General features: G+C 32.6%; 1 pseudogene; it reads left to right on the top strand.

Annotated features, from left to right (window-relative positions):
• Positions 1–7,824: 7,824 nt before the first annotated feature.
• LOC110743333 lies at positions 7,825–11,901 on the top strand (annotated as a pseudogene).
• The last annotated feature ends 1,895 nt before the right edge of the window (positions 11,902–13,796 follow it).

The following is a 13,796-nucleotide window of genomic DNA, read 5'->3' as shown; positions in this document are numbered from 1 at the left end:
GGTACCCTGTGGATATTTGTTTCATTTTAAAAGCAAATAGAATGACCAAAAGACATTTTAACATTTTTAGTAAACTAGATTAACTTATATTAGTTTTCCATTGCTACTGCAAGAAATTACAATACATTTAGTGTTCTAAAAGAATGCAAATTCATTATTTTACAGTTCAGCAGGTCAGTTGTCTGGCATGTGTCACATGGGGATAGAATCAAGGTTTCAGAAGGGTTTGTACTCCTTTCTGGTCGCTCTTAGGGAGAACGTTTCTCTGACTTTTCCAGCTTCTAGAGAGTGTCCACATTCCTCAGGTCATGTACTATTTCCTCCACGTGTAAAACCAGCAAATTTACATTTCTCTGTATTTTTATCTCATACTCACATCTCCTTCTTATCCTCTCCTCCACCTACTACTACCACCATTTTAAGGACCTTTGTGATTACATTGTTCCTATTCTGATAATCCAGGTTAATGCCCTTTTTTTAAAAAAATCAGGTGACTAGCAACTTAATCTCATTATGCCATGACCTGAACTTATTCACAGGGTCAGGGGATTAAGACCTGGGCACTGCTATGATGTGTGTCTAACCCTACTCCCGAGCCCTGCATTCATATGCTAAAATCCTAACTCCTATGGTGATATTATTAGGACATGAAGGTTTTGGGGTGTGATTAGGTAACAGAAATGGAGCCCACATAAATGGAATAATTGCATTTATGAAGAAGGCCCAAGATAAGCCCCTCAGCTAAATAAATTCAAAATAAAGACTCAAATAAATAAAATCAGAAATTAAAAGGGTGATATTCCAACTGATACCACAGAAATACAAAGAACTACAAGAAACTATTATGAATAAATATATATCAACAAATTGGATAACCTAGAAGAAATGGATAAATTTTTTGACATATATAATCTACCAACGTTGAATTATGAAGAAATAGAAAATTTCAACAGACAATAATGAATAAGGAGATACAATTAGTAATAAAAAGTCTCTCATCAAAGAAATTTTCAGGACATGATAACTTCACTTTTGAATTCTACCAAACATTTAAAGAATAATTAATACAAATTCTTCTGAAACTTTTCCAAAAAATTAGAGAGGAGGGCATTTTTCCAAATTCGTTTTACAAGGCCAGTATTACCCTGACACAAAACTCAGACATGGACACTACAAAAGAAGAAAACTATAGGCCAATGTCCCTGGTGAACATAAGTGCAAAAATCTTCAACAAAATATTATCCAACCAAACATTACGGAATATTTAAAAGATAATTTACCATGATAATGTGAGATTCATTCCAAGGATGCAAGGATGACTCCATATGCAAGTCAATTAACCTCATACATCACATTAACATAATAAAGAAGAAACACCAGATGATTATTTCAATAGTTGTAGAAAAAGCATTTTACAAAATTTCACATCGTTTCATAATAATAAAAGAAAACCTCTTAGCAAATTAATTGTAGAAGAAATGCATTTCAATATAATAAGGACTGTATATGACAAACCCACAGCTTACATCATACTCAATGGGGAAAAATTGAAAGCTTTCCATCTAAGATTGAGAAAAAGATAACAATGCCCACTCTGGCCACTTCTACTTAACCTAGTACTGGAAGTTCTAGCTATAGCAATTAGGCAAGAGGAAGAAAGAAAAGACATTTAAATTGGGAAAAAAAGGTAAATTGTCCCTGTTTGTAGATAACAAAATCTTAGATATAAAAATCCTAAAGACTTCACCAAAAAACTGTTAAAACTAATAAATGAATTTTGTAAACTTGTAGAATACAAAATCAATACAAAAAAATCAGTAGTATTTCAGAGACTAACGGTGAGCAATATGAAAAAGCAATCAAGAAAACAATTTCATTTATTATGGTTAAAAATATATAATAATTAGAAATAAATTTAAACAAGGAGGTGAAAAATCTCTACACTGAAAACTATAAAACAGTGATTAAAGAAACTAAACAAGACACAAATAAATGTAAAGATATTCCATATATATGGTTTGGAAGAATTAAAATTGTTAAAATGTCCATACCACCTAAAGCAATACACAGGTTCAATGCTATCCCTATCAAAATATTACTGACATTCTTCACAGAAATAGAAAAAATAATCCTAAAATTTGTTTAGAACCACAAAAGTCTCTGAATAGCCAAAGCAATGTGAACAAGGAGAACAAAGCTGAAGGCGTTGCATTACCTGACTTCAAAATATACTACAATGTAGCAAACAAAAAAGCGTAGTGCTAACATAAAACAAGACACATAGACCAATGAAACAGAATAGAAAGCCCAGAAAATTCACACCTTAATAGTCATCCGATTTTCTATCAAAGTGCTAAATACACACAATGGGGACAGGACAATCTCTGCAACAAATGGCGGTGGGAAACTAGATGCCTGCATGCAGAAGAGTGAAATTAGGCCCTTACTTCATGATACATACAAAAATTAACTCAAAATGCATTGAAGACTTAAATTATGAAATGATTAGAATAAAACATAGAGGAAAAGCTTCATGAAATTGGTCTTGGCAATTATTTTTTCTGACATAACTTCAAAATACAGGAAACAAAAACAACTGTAGACAGATGGGATTACATCAAACTAAAAAGGTTCTGCACAGCAACAGAAAATATTAAGAGTGAGGAAACACTCTTGAGGTTTGAAAATATTTTCTTGAGGAAGAAAATACTTGCCAGCTATGCATCTGATAACGGGATAATGTCTAAAATGTATAAAGAATTCAAACTATTCAATGGCAAGAGTACAAATAACCCAACTAAAAAATGGACAGAGGACTTAAATAGACATTTCTCCAAAGAAAATATACACATGAACAACAGATAAATGAAATAAAAGTCCTTAACATCACTAATTATTAGGGAAATGCAAATTATACCACGATGACATATTACCTTACTTCTGTGAGGATGGCTATTATAGCAAAGACAAAAAATTGTAAGGACAGTGTGGATGTAAAGGAAAACCTTGCACACTGTTGGTGGAAATGTAAATTAGTGTACTCATTATGGAAAACAGTTATGGAGGTTCCTCAAAACTTAAAAATAGAATTACCATGTAACCCAGCAATTCCATTACTCAGAGTATACCCAAAGGAAAGAAAATCAGTTGTCAAAAGAGTATCTCCCCCCACATGTTGATTGAAGCATTATTCACAATAACCAAGATATAGAATCAACCAGTATCCATCAATGAATGAATCAATTAATTAAAAAAATGACGTAGACATCTTGTTTTATTGCACTTTATTTAATTATGCTTCACAGATATTGCATTTTTTTATGAAACTTTGTGGTAACCTTGCATCAAGCTAGTATATTAGTGCTACATTTCCAATAGTATAGTATCATCACTTCGGGTCTCTAGGTCACAATTTGGTAATTCTCACAATATTTCAAACTTTTTCACGATTATTATATCTGTTATGGTGATCTTGGATCACTGATGTTTTATATTACTATCATAATTGTTTGGGAGTGCCACAAACCTCAAACACCCATGTAAGACAGTGAACTTAATTGATAAATATTGTCTGTATTTGATAGCTTCACTGACCAGCCATTTCCCCTTCTCTCTCCCTCTCCTTAAGCCTCCCTCTTCCCTGAGACACAACAATATTGACACTAGGCCAATTAATAACCTTACAATGCTCTCTAAGTTTGCAAGCAAGGAAGGGTTGCATGTCTCTCACTGTAAATAAAAGCCAGAAATGATTAAGTTTAGTGAGGAAGGCATGTCAAAGGCTGAGACAGCCTGAAAGCTAGGCTTATTGTACCAAGCAACCAAACTGTGAATGCAAAGCAAAAGTTCCTGAAAAAAACTAAAAGTGTCACTTCAGTGAAAACATGAATAATAAGAAAGTGAAACAGTCTTATTATTGATAGGATATGGAGAAAGTTTTAATGGTCTGAACAGAAATCAAACCAGCCACAGCATTCCTTTAAGTCAAATCCTAATTCAGAGCATGACCCTAGCTCTCTTCAATTATCTGAAGACTGAGAGAGGTTAGGAAGTTGCAGAAGAAAGCTTGAAACTATCAAATGTTGGTTCTTGAGATTTAAGGAAAGAAATCTCAAGGTAAAACAGCTAATTATCCAGAAGATCTAGCTGAAACAATTGACGGATAGTTACACTAAATACATTTTTCACTAAATACACTAAATACATGTAGATGTAACAGGCTTCTACTGGAAGAAGATACTATCTAGGACTTTCATAGCCAGTGAAAAGCCAATGCCTGGCTTTAAAGCTTCAAAGAACAAGCTGAGTCTCTTGTTAGGAGCTAATGCAGCTGTTGAATTATTTCTTATTTTTAACAATTGCCACAGTCACTCCAGTCTTCAGCAACCACCACCCTAATCATTAGCAGCAAAATCCTCCACTAGAAAAAAAGTATAACCCACTGAAGGCTCAGAGAATCATTGGCATTATTTAGCAATGAAGTATTTTTTAATTAAGGTTTACACATTGCTTTTTTAAACGTAATTCTATTGCACACTTGACAGACTATTGTATACAGTAAACAAAACTTTTATATACCCTTTGAAGTAAAAAAATTTGTGTGACTCACTTTATTGTGATATTCACTTTATTGCAGAGTTTTGGAGCTGAACCCACAATATCTTCGAGGTATGCCTGTATGTATACACAATGATGCACTATTCGGCCATGTAAAATAATAATAATCTGTTATTCATGACAACATGGAGAAACCTGGAGGACAGTATGCTAAGTGAAATAAGCCAGAGGGAAAGACAAATACTACACAATCTCACGCATGTGGAATCTAAAAATGTTGATCTCATTAAAGTAGAGAATAAAATGGTGGTTACCAGAGTTTGGAGTGGCTGTGAAGAGGACTGGGGAGATATTGGTCAAAAGATACAAAATTATAGTTACATAGGAGTTATAAGTTCAAGAAATCTATTTTTCAACATAGTGACTATACTTAATAATGATGTATTACATTCTCAAACAATGTTAAGAATGAATATTAAATGTTCTCACCACAAAAATAACTATGAGGAAATGCATATTTTAATTAGCTACATTTAACCATTCCAAAGTGTGCAAGTACTTCAAAACGTCACGTTACATATGATAAAAACATTCAATTTTATGTCTCAATTTAAAATAAATAATTTTAGAAAATTAATTTTTTAAATTGATATATAATACTTGTATATATTTATAGGATAAAAAGTGGTGTTTCAATACATATAGTGTGTCGTGATCAAGTCAAATATAATTACCTCTGGTTACAGTACCCAAAAAAATTGATCATCATCTTTAACTCTGACAATCTCTAGGTGTGAGAGAACAAAAGCTGTTTTCATCTTTAACAATGCTTTGGATCAAAGTTTGTCTTATCAAGAGCATACATTCTTCCAAATCTTTTTCCAAAAAGGAACATGTATTTTTAACATTTTAATTCCCCAATTGGTTGGCAGCCATATACCAACCAATCTCGTTAAACTTTCATGGCTTTTAGCTTTTCTTCTTTTCTAAACCAATAAATTAAAAAAAAAAAAAAATTATAGATCAAAGCCAATTAATTGTACCCTGGTATGCACAAAGTTAAGGACCGAGTTGTTTTATTTGAGTAGTCACACTGAGAAAACTCAATATTAATTCACTCTGTCCTCAAACAAGCATATTTTAAATGCAAATCCTGTTAGAAAACAAAGGGAACATAAGACAGTACTTGATTCTTTTTCCTAAATGCTTTTTCTTCCCTTCTTATTTATTTGAAAGAAGGATACATTAGATAACTTTTTTTATATCTTTAAGAAGATTGAATTTAGTGTTTGTACCAGGCACTGTGAAAAAAAAAATTGCTTTAAAAGACTCACAATAACAAGAAATACATTGAATCATTATTCTAATAGGGCACAAATACATTTGAATAAGTGATTAAATAAAAATTTCAAACAAGTTAATAAAAACATTGATGCTAACTTTAGTGAGATAACACTGATTGAAGAGTCTCTTCAGTAACGGGAGGGGAACAGAGTACTTTTCCAGAGGAAGGAACATAGCTCTAAGTCTCCAAGAATCAGTGAGTATTATGAGGCAAAGATCGAGCAGGGAGGTCAGCAAGTGCTAAAAGTGGAGAGAGTGGAAAATTCTGTTGTTATCAAGGGAGGAAGAGTAAAAACTTTGATGTGGACTAAATAGATATGGTGAGTGGTGTGGAGTAGGAATGAGGCAAGATTTATATTAAACTGCATGTCAAGAACTTCTGGTTTCTAGTCCAACATGTAAGGAACTTTGAAGCCATTACTGCATCCTAACAACAAGTAAAAAGCTGATCAAACTGAAAACTAAACCACTCTTCTTAGATTCACTAGAGACCTGAGGTCACAGAACAAACTGCTGTGGAGTTTGTAGAGAGGCAGCTACAGAGAATTCAACTTAACAGAGCAGAAACGTATTCCTGCTGGAACCAGTACCATGGTAGGAAAGCTTGAATTGTCATTGATGCTGGAGGCTCAGTGTGGACAAGCTTAAGATTGAAAATAAAAATAAAAGTAAAACATTTTAGTGAGGCTTCTGCATTTTTTTGAGTTTTACCTTTAGCTCTACAAAGTTCTCGAGATGAAGATTAGAGCAAAACGTCTTCTGGCTTCTGGCATCGGGAGGAAAAGTAGCAATTTTAAAATACACCAGAGCATTCCATTGTTCTTAACAAGACCTTATCTTGAGAAAAACTATTTTGCCAGAGCCTAACCTACTGGGGTTTTAGCAGAGCCTAACCTATCTGGGGGAAAGAAGGTACCTAACTCCAGCCGCCACTAATCATCTTGTACCATATAAGGAGCAGAAAGAAAAAATTGAGATGCATTTTTGAAATTCACAGCACAGGAGCTGAGGCTCACTAAAAGAGTAAAATCTAAATATGGGGCTGTGGAAAGCTTCCTCTCCCTCTGCACCTTACCATGATGTTATAAAGCTCTATTTTCCACATTTTCCTTTACCAGTGCATCACATCTGCTGTTCAGCAACAATAAAAATCATTATAAGGCATACTTGAGAAACAGAGCAATGGGGTGGCATAAATGTTGAAGTCATCAGATTCAGTTATGACAGAAATGTTGACATTATCAGACCATGAATATAAACCGTATTTGGTTAATATGCTAAGGGCTGTAATGAAAAAAAAAAAATACACAACATTCAAGAACAATGAACAATGAAAGCAGAGAAATTGAAATTATAAGAATACATAAAAAATAAATGCTTACTATAAAAAAAAAAAACTGTAATAAAAATAAAAAATGGCTTTGAGAGGATCATTAGTAGACTGGATGAGCCTAAGGAAAGAATCTCTGAGCTTAAGGATATGTCAATAGAAACATCCCAAACTGAAAAACAAGGAAAAAACAACGCTGGAAAAATGCAACAGAATATCCAAGAACTGTTCGACAACCACAAAAGCTGTAATATCTACATAATTAAAACAATAGGAGAGCAAAGAGAGAAAGAAATAAAAGAAATAGAAGTAATAATGACTTAGAATTTCGCTAAATGAATATCAAACACCAATCCACACATACAGGAAGCTCAGAGAACACCAAGTGGTATCAATATAAAAAACATCTCAACTGCAGAAAAATCAAAGATAAAGATCAAATCTTGAGTTAATCCAGTGAGAAAAAATACCTCTCCTATAAATTAGAAAATATAAGAATTAATCCAACTTCTCAAAAAAAAAAAAAAAATACAAGCAAGAAGAGATTAGAGTGAAATAATAAAAGTATTGGCAAAATAAAACAAAGCAAAACATACACACACACAAACCACATCACCCTGAATTTTTTAGCCTGTAAAATTACAATGCAAAAGTGAAGGAAAAATAGACTTTCTCAGACTTGTGAAAATTGCGGGGTTTGTCGCCAATAGATCTACCTTGCAAGAAATGTTAGAAGCTCTTTAGAGAGAAAAAAAGTAATGTAGGCCAGAGACTTGGAGCTGCATGAAGAAATAAAGAATATTAGAGAATGAATAAATGAAAGTAAGATTGTAAGTTTTAGTTTTCTTATTCCTATCTGATTTAATAGATAATGGTTTGTTCAAAATAAAAATAACAATAATGTAATTGATGATTATAGCTTTTTTTATAAGCGAAATGAATGGTAACAATGCTACATGTGATTAGAGGGAGGAATTAGAAATATGTTGTTATTATAAGGTACTTGCACTACTTCTGAAATTGCATTTAAAAGCAACCACTAAAAAAATGAAATAAAAATAAGCATAGTTGATACACTAAGAAGAGAGAAAACGGAATCATATAAAATGCTAAATTGAACCTACAAAAAGCAGAAAAAGAGAAGACAAAATAGGAACAAAGAACAAGGGCATCAAATAGAAAATATCAAACATGATAGATATTAATTTGACTATATCAGTGAGTACTTTAAATATCAATTGTCTAATAACACTAAGTTAGAAGACAGCAATTGTCAGGGTGAATGAAAGAGACTCAACTATGTGTTGCTTATAAGAAATCAACTTTAGGAACGAGTCCGCCGGATCGGTGACTGCGGAGAGCTAGGTGACCCCTGGCTGCTGCCATGATGGGCCGCGAGTTTGGGAATCGGACGCAGATGCTGCATGTGATCTCCTACAGCTTGTCACCTTTTGAGCAGCGCGCCTGGCCGCACTACTTCACCAAAGGAATCCCCAACGTGTTGCGCCGCACTCAAGAGCCTTTCCTTCGCATAATGCCTCCGTTTATAGCATTTTATCTTATTTATACGTGGGGTACTCAAGAGTTCAAGAGATCCAAGGGGAAGAATCCAGCTGCCTATGAAAATGACAGATGAGCAATGCATCCGGATGACAGTTCCCTATCCTTGAAAGACCTTTCTCTGGAAGAGGAGTCTGCATTGTAAGGTCTTAAAGACACAATACACTTCCTATAGTCTGCAAAATAAAAATAAAAATAAAAGAATAAAAATAAAAAGGAAAGAATAAAACTAAAAAGAAAAAAAGGAAATCGACTTTAAATATGAAGACACATCTAGATTAAAAGTGAAGGGATGGTGAAAATATGCCATACTAACACAGATGAAAAATCAGTAGTTGCTATAGTAATGTCACACAAAACACACTTCAGAGTTAGGATAATTATCAGGGATAAGAAGAGGCATTACAAAATGATAAAAGATTGACTCTCCAAGAAAATAACAATTCTTAAGGTATATGTATTTCACAGAATGCCAAAATACATGAAGCAAAAGCTGATAGGACTGCAATGAGAAATAAATGAATCAATTACTGTAGTTGGAGACATCATCACTTCTCTATCAAAAACAGATCCAGCAGGCAGAAAACTAATAAGGACATACTTTAACTCAACACCACCATCGGTTAACTGGATGTAATGAATATCTACAGAATAATTCATTCAACAATGCAGAATACACATTCTTCTCAAACTTACATGAAATTATCACCAAAATAGACCACATTTTCAGACATAAAAGACAACTTAACAAATTTAAAATAATAAAGATCATGTAATGTCTACTCTCAGATTATGATTCAATCAAACTAGAAACCAACAACAGAAAGATAGCTGGAAAAAACCTCTCAAAGTACTTGATTAGAAGACATACTCCTTAATTATGCAATAAGAATACAATTCTTAATTGAAGAAGAAATTTCAACAGAAATTTAAGGTATTTTGAACTAAATAAAAATTAAATACAACTAACAAAATGTATGAGATTCAGTGAGAGCAATGGTTAGAAAAAAATCGTAGCATGTAACAGAAAATAAATTTTTAAAAATCAATTATCTACATGTTCACCTTAGGAACCTAGACAATAAAATAACAAGTTAAATTCAAATAAAGCAAAAGAAAAAAAATTAGAGCCAAAATTGATTAAAGTAAAAATACAAAATCAATAAAGAAAATCTGTAAAATAAAAATTGTGTTTTTTGAAAAAGGTATACAATTGATAAGCTTCTAGACAGGCTAACTTTAAAAAAAACAGAGAAAACACAAATTATGACTAACAAAAGTGAAAATGGTGCCACTACTGCAGATCTGATGTACATTAAAGAAATAATAAAGGAATACTACAAACAACTTCATGCCCCACAATTTAATAACACAGATTAAATGCACTAATTTCTTGAAATAAACAATCTGCTAAAACCTACCTAAGAAGAAACAGACACTCTGAATAGGCCTATATCTACTAAATAAATTAAGTCAATTATTAATAACATTACAAAAAAGAAACCACCAGACCTAGATGGTTTCACTGGTGAATTCTACCAAACACTTAAGTGAGAAATTATAAAATACCTTCCAGAAGATAGAAGCAGAAGGAAAACTTCCTAATTCATTCTATTGCTAGGTAACCAACACCATCCTAACACCAAAACCAGACAAATATATTACCAAAAAAATCTAAGAACCAACATCTCTTATAAACATAGATGGCAAAATCCTCATCAAAATATTAACAAATTAATCCAAAAATGTATCAAAATAAGTATACATTATGACCAAATGAGATTTATTCAGGTATGCATGGATAGTTCAACATTCAAAATTCAATTTATATAATCCAATACATTAACAGGCTAAAGAAAAAAAAAAACTACATAATCACATCAGTAGATGCAGAAATAATATTTGAGAAAATTTAACACCTATTCATGATAAAAACTCTCAGCAAACTAGGAATACAGGGGAACTCCCACAACTGGATAAATAACTTATAGAAATAATCTATAGCTAACACTATACATAATGGCGAGAAACTTGAAGCTTCCCATAAATATCAATGTTTAGTCCATTTTCTGTTACTTAGAATAGAATATCTGAAATTGTCTAATTTATAAGGAAAGGAATTCCTTTCTTACAGTTCTGGAGGCTGAGAAGTACAAGGTCAAGGGACTATATCAGGTGAAAGTCTTCTTGCTGGTAGGACCGCTCTACAGAATCTCCAGGTGGTACAGAGTATCACATGGTGAGAGGGCTTAGCATGCTAATGTGCTAGCTCAGGTTTCTCTTCCTCTTCTTATAAAGCCACTAGGTCCCCTTCCATTACAAGCCACTAATCCAGTAATCTATCTATTAATTCATGAATGTATTAATTCATTCATGGGTGCAGAACCCTCACAATCCAATCTCCTCTTAAGGGCCCCACTTCTCAACACTGCCATACTGTGGACCAAGTTTCAACATGAGTTCTGGAGGGGACATTCAAACCACAGCAATCTAGAACAATGAAAAGACAACACCTCGCACCATTCTTTTTCACATCATACTACAAATCCTTTCTAATGCAACAAGGTACATAGATTGGAAAGGAAAATATAAAACTGTCTTTGTTCACAGATAATATGATCAACTATATGGAAAATCTGAAAGATCACAAACTCCCGAACTAATAAACAGTTACAGCAAGGTTATAGGATATAAAGCTAATATGCAGAAATCAACTGCTTTTCTACAGACACACACAATAAATAAGTCAAATTTGAAACAAACAAACCAAAAAAACATAAAATAAATAAATGATATAAACTTATCATTTTCATTTGGACCTCCAAAAATGAAATACTCAGATACAAATTTAACAAAATATGCATAATATGTATACTAGGAGAATTATAAAATTCTGATGAAAGTTATCAAGGAAGAACCAAATAAATGAGGAAATATTCCAGGTCCATAGATAGGAAGACTCAATATTGTCAAGATGTTTGTTTTTCTTAAGTTGATTGATAGATTCAATACATTCCTAATCAAAATTCCAGTAAGTTTTTTTTTTGTGAATATTGACAACTTAATTCCAAAATTCACATGGAGAGGCCAAAGACCCCAGAAAAGCTAACTCAATACAGAAAGAGAAAAAAAAAAAAAAATCAGAAGACTGACACTATCTGACTTCAGGGCTTTCTACAGACCTACTGCATGAAAATAGTGTGATATTTCCAGAAGAATAGGCAAATAAATAAATTAAACAGAATAGTAAGCCCAGAAGTCGACTCAGACAAATATAGTTAATTGATCTTTGACAAAGAAGCAAAAGCAATACAATGGAGAAAAGACAGTCCCTTCAACAAATGGCACTGGAATGATTGAACATTCATATTAAATAAAAAGGATTAATACACTGTTTACAAAAATTAACTGAAAATAAATTATATACATAAATAGGAAATACAAAACTATGAAACTCCTAGGAGATAACATTTTTAAATATCTGAATTCCTTTGGTTTTGCTGATGATATGTAGAGATAATACTGAAGCCATGGTTTTTGAAATAAATAATTAATAAGCTGAACTTTATTAAAATTTAAAACTCTGCTCTTCAAAAGACATTGTGAAGAGAGTGAGAATATATGCCAAAGACTGGAGAAAAATATTTGAAAAAGACATATCTGATAAACAACTATTACCCAAAATGTATTTTAAAAACTCACTTAAAACTCAACAATAACAATAATGCTTGATTAAAGATGGCCAGAAGATCTCAACAGGCACCTCATCAAAGAATATAAACAGATGGCAAATAAACGTATGAAAACAAGCTCCACATCATGTCCTTAGGGTACTGAAAATTAAAACAACAATGAAATACCACCAAACACTTATTTAAATGGTTGAAATTAAAGCACTGACAAAATTAAATGCTGGTGATGATGTGGGGCAACAAGAATTCTCATTCATTGCTGGTGGAAATTAAAAATGTTACAGCATCTTTGGAAGCCAACTTGTCAGTTTCTAACAAAACTAAATATATTCTGGCCATGGTATTCAGCCATTATGCTCTGTGGAATTTATTCAAATGAGTCAAAAATTTATATTCACATGAAAATCTGCACATAGACATATATGTAGCTTTGTTCCTAATTGCCAAAATTTCATTCAGTAGGTGAATTGATAAATAAACTGTTGTACATGAATACTTTAGAATATTATTAAGTACTAAAATTAAATGACTTATCAAGCCATAAAAAGACATGGAGGAAACTTCAATGCACATTGCTAAATTAAGGAAGCCAATGTGAGAAGGCTACATACTATATTAGTTCAAAATATGACATGCTAGAAAAGGCAAAACTATGGAGACATTAAAAAGATCAGTGTTTTCAAGGGATAAGGGAACACCCATAAAATGCATAACATCAGGAAAGAACCTAATGTCAACACTATGAACTTTGGTTGATAATGATGGCTGTGTAGGTTCAGTAATTGTAACAAATTTATCACCCTAGTGCAGGATATTGATAAGGAGGAGGTTGTATATCTGTGAAGATATTAAGTATATGATAATTCTCTATACTTTCCACTCAACTGGTCTGCAATCCTAAAACTCCTCTACAGAATAATGTCTATTTTAAAATTTTATGTCAAAGTACATGTTTAGTGTTCATTTGGCAAAAAATTGGAAATCATTACTACCTTTTGTACATAAAAAATGAATTCCTTCAAATCTGTTGCAAGATAGAAAATAACTCACCAACTGGTGAGTTAACTCACCTACCAATCTCATTAAGCCTTTCTTATTGTAACACCATAATATTGTGGTATTATGATTCGAATACTTCCTTTAATGAGAAGGAAAATTCAATGTATTAGTAGACACTTGATGTATCTGAATTTTTAGGCCCATTAATCTTGCTCTATTTCTTGGCAACAGATTACGAACTACTCTATAGCCACTGTGTTTGATTACTAGATTAATTGATAAGACTCTTGCCAAAATAAGCGAGTCCATTGAGC

This window comes from Papio anubis, chromosome 3 (genome assembly GCF_008728515.1).
Source record: "Papio anubis isolate 15944 chromosome 3, Panubis1.0, whole genome shotgun sequence".
In the NCBI taxonomy this organism is placed as follows: Eukaryota; Metazoa; Chordata; class Mammalia; order Primates; family Cercopithecidae; genus Papio; species Papio anubis.
Note: the sequence above shows the minus strand (reverse complement) of the source record. Positions and strands in the feature narration are given on the sequence as shown.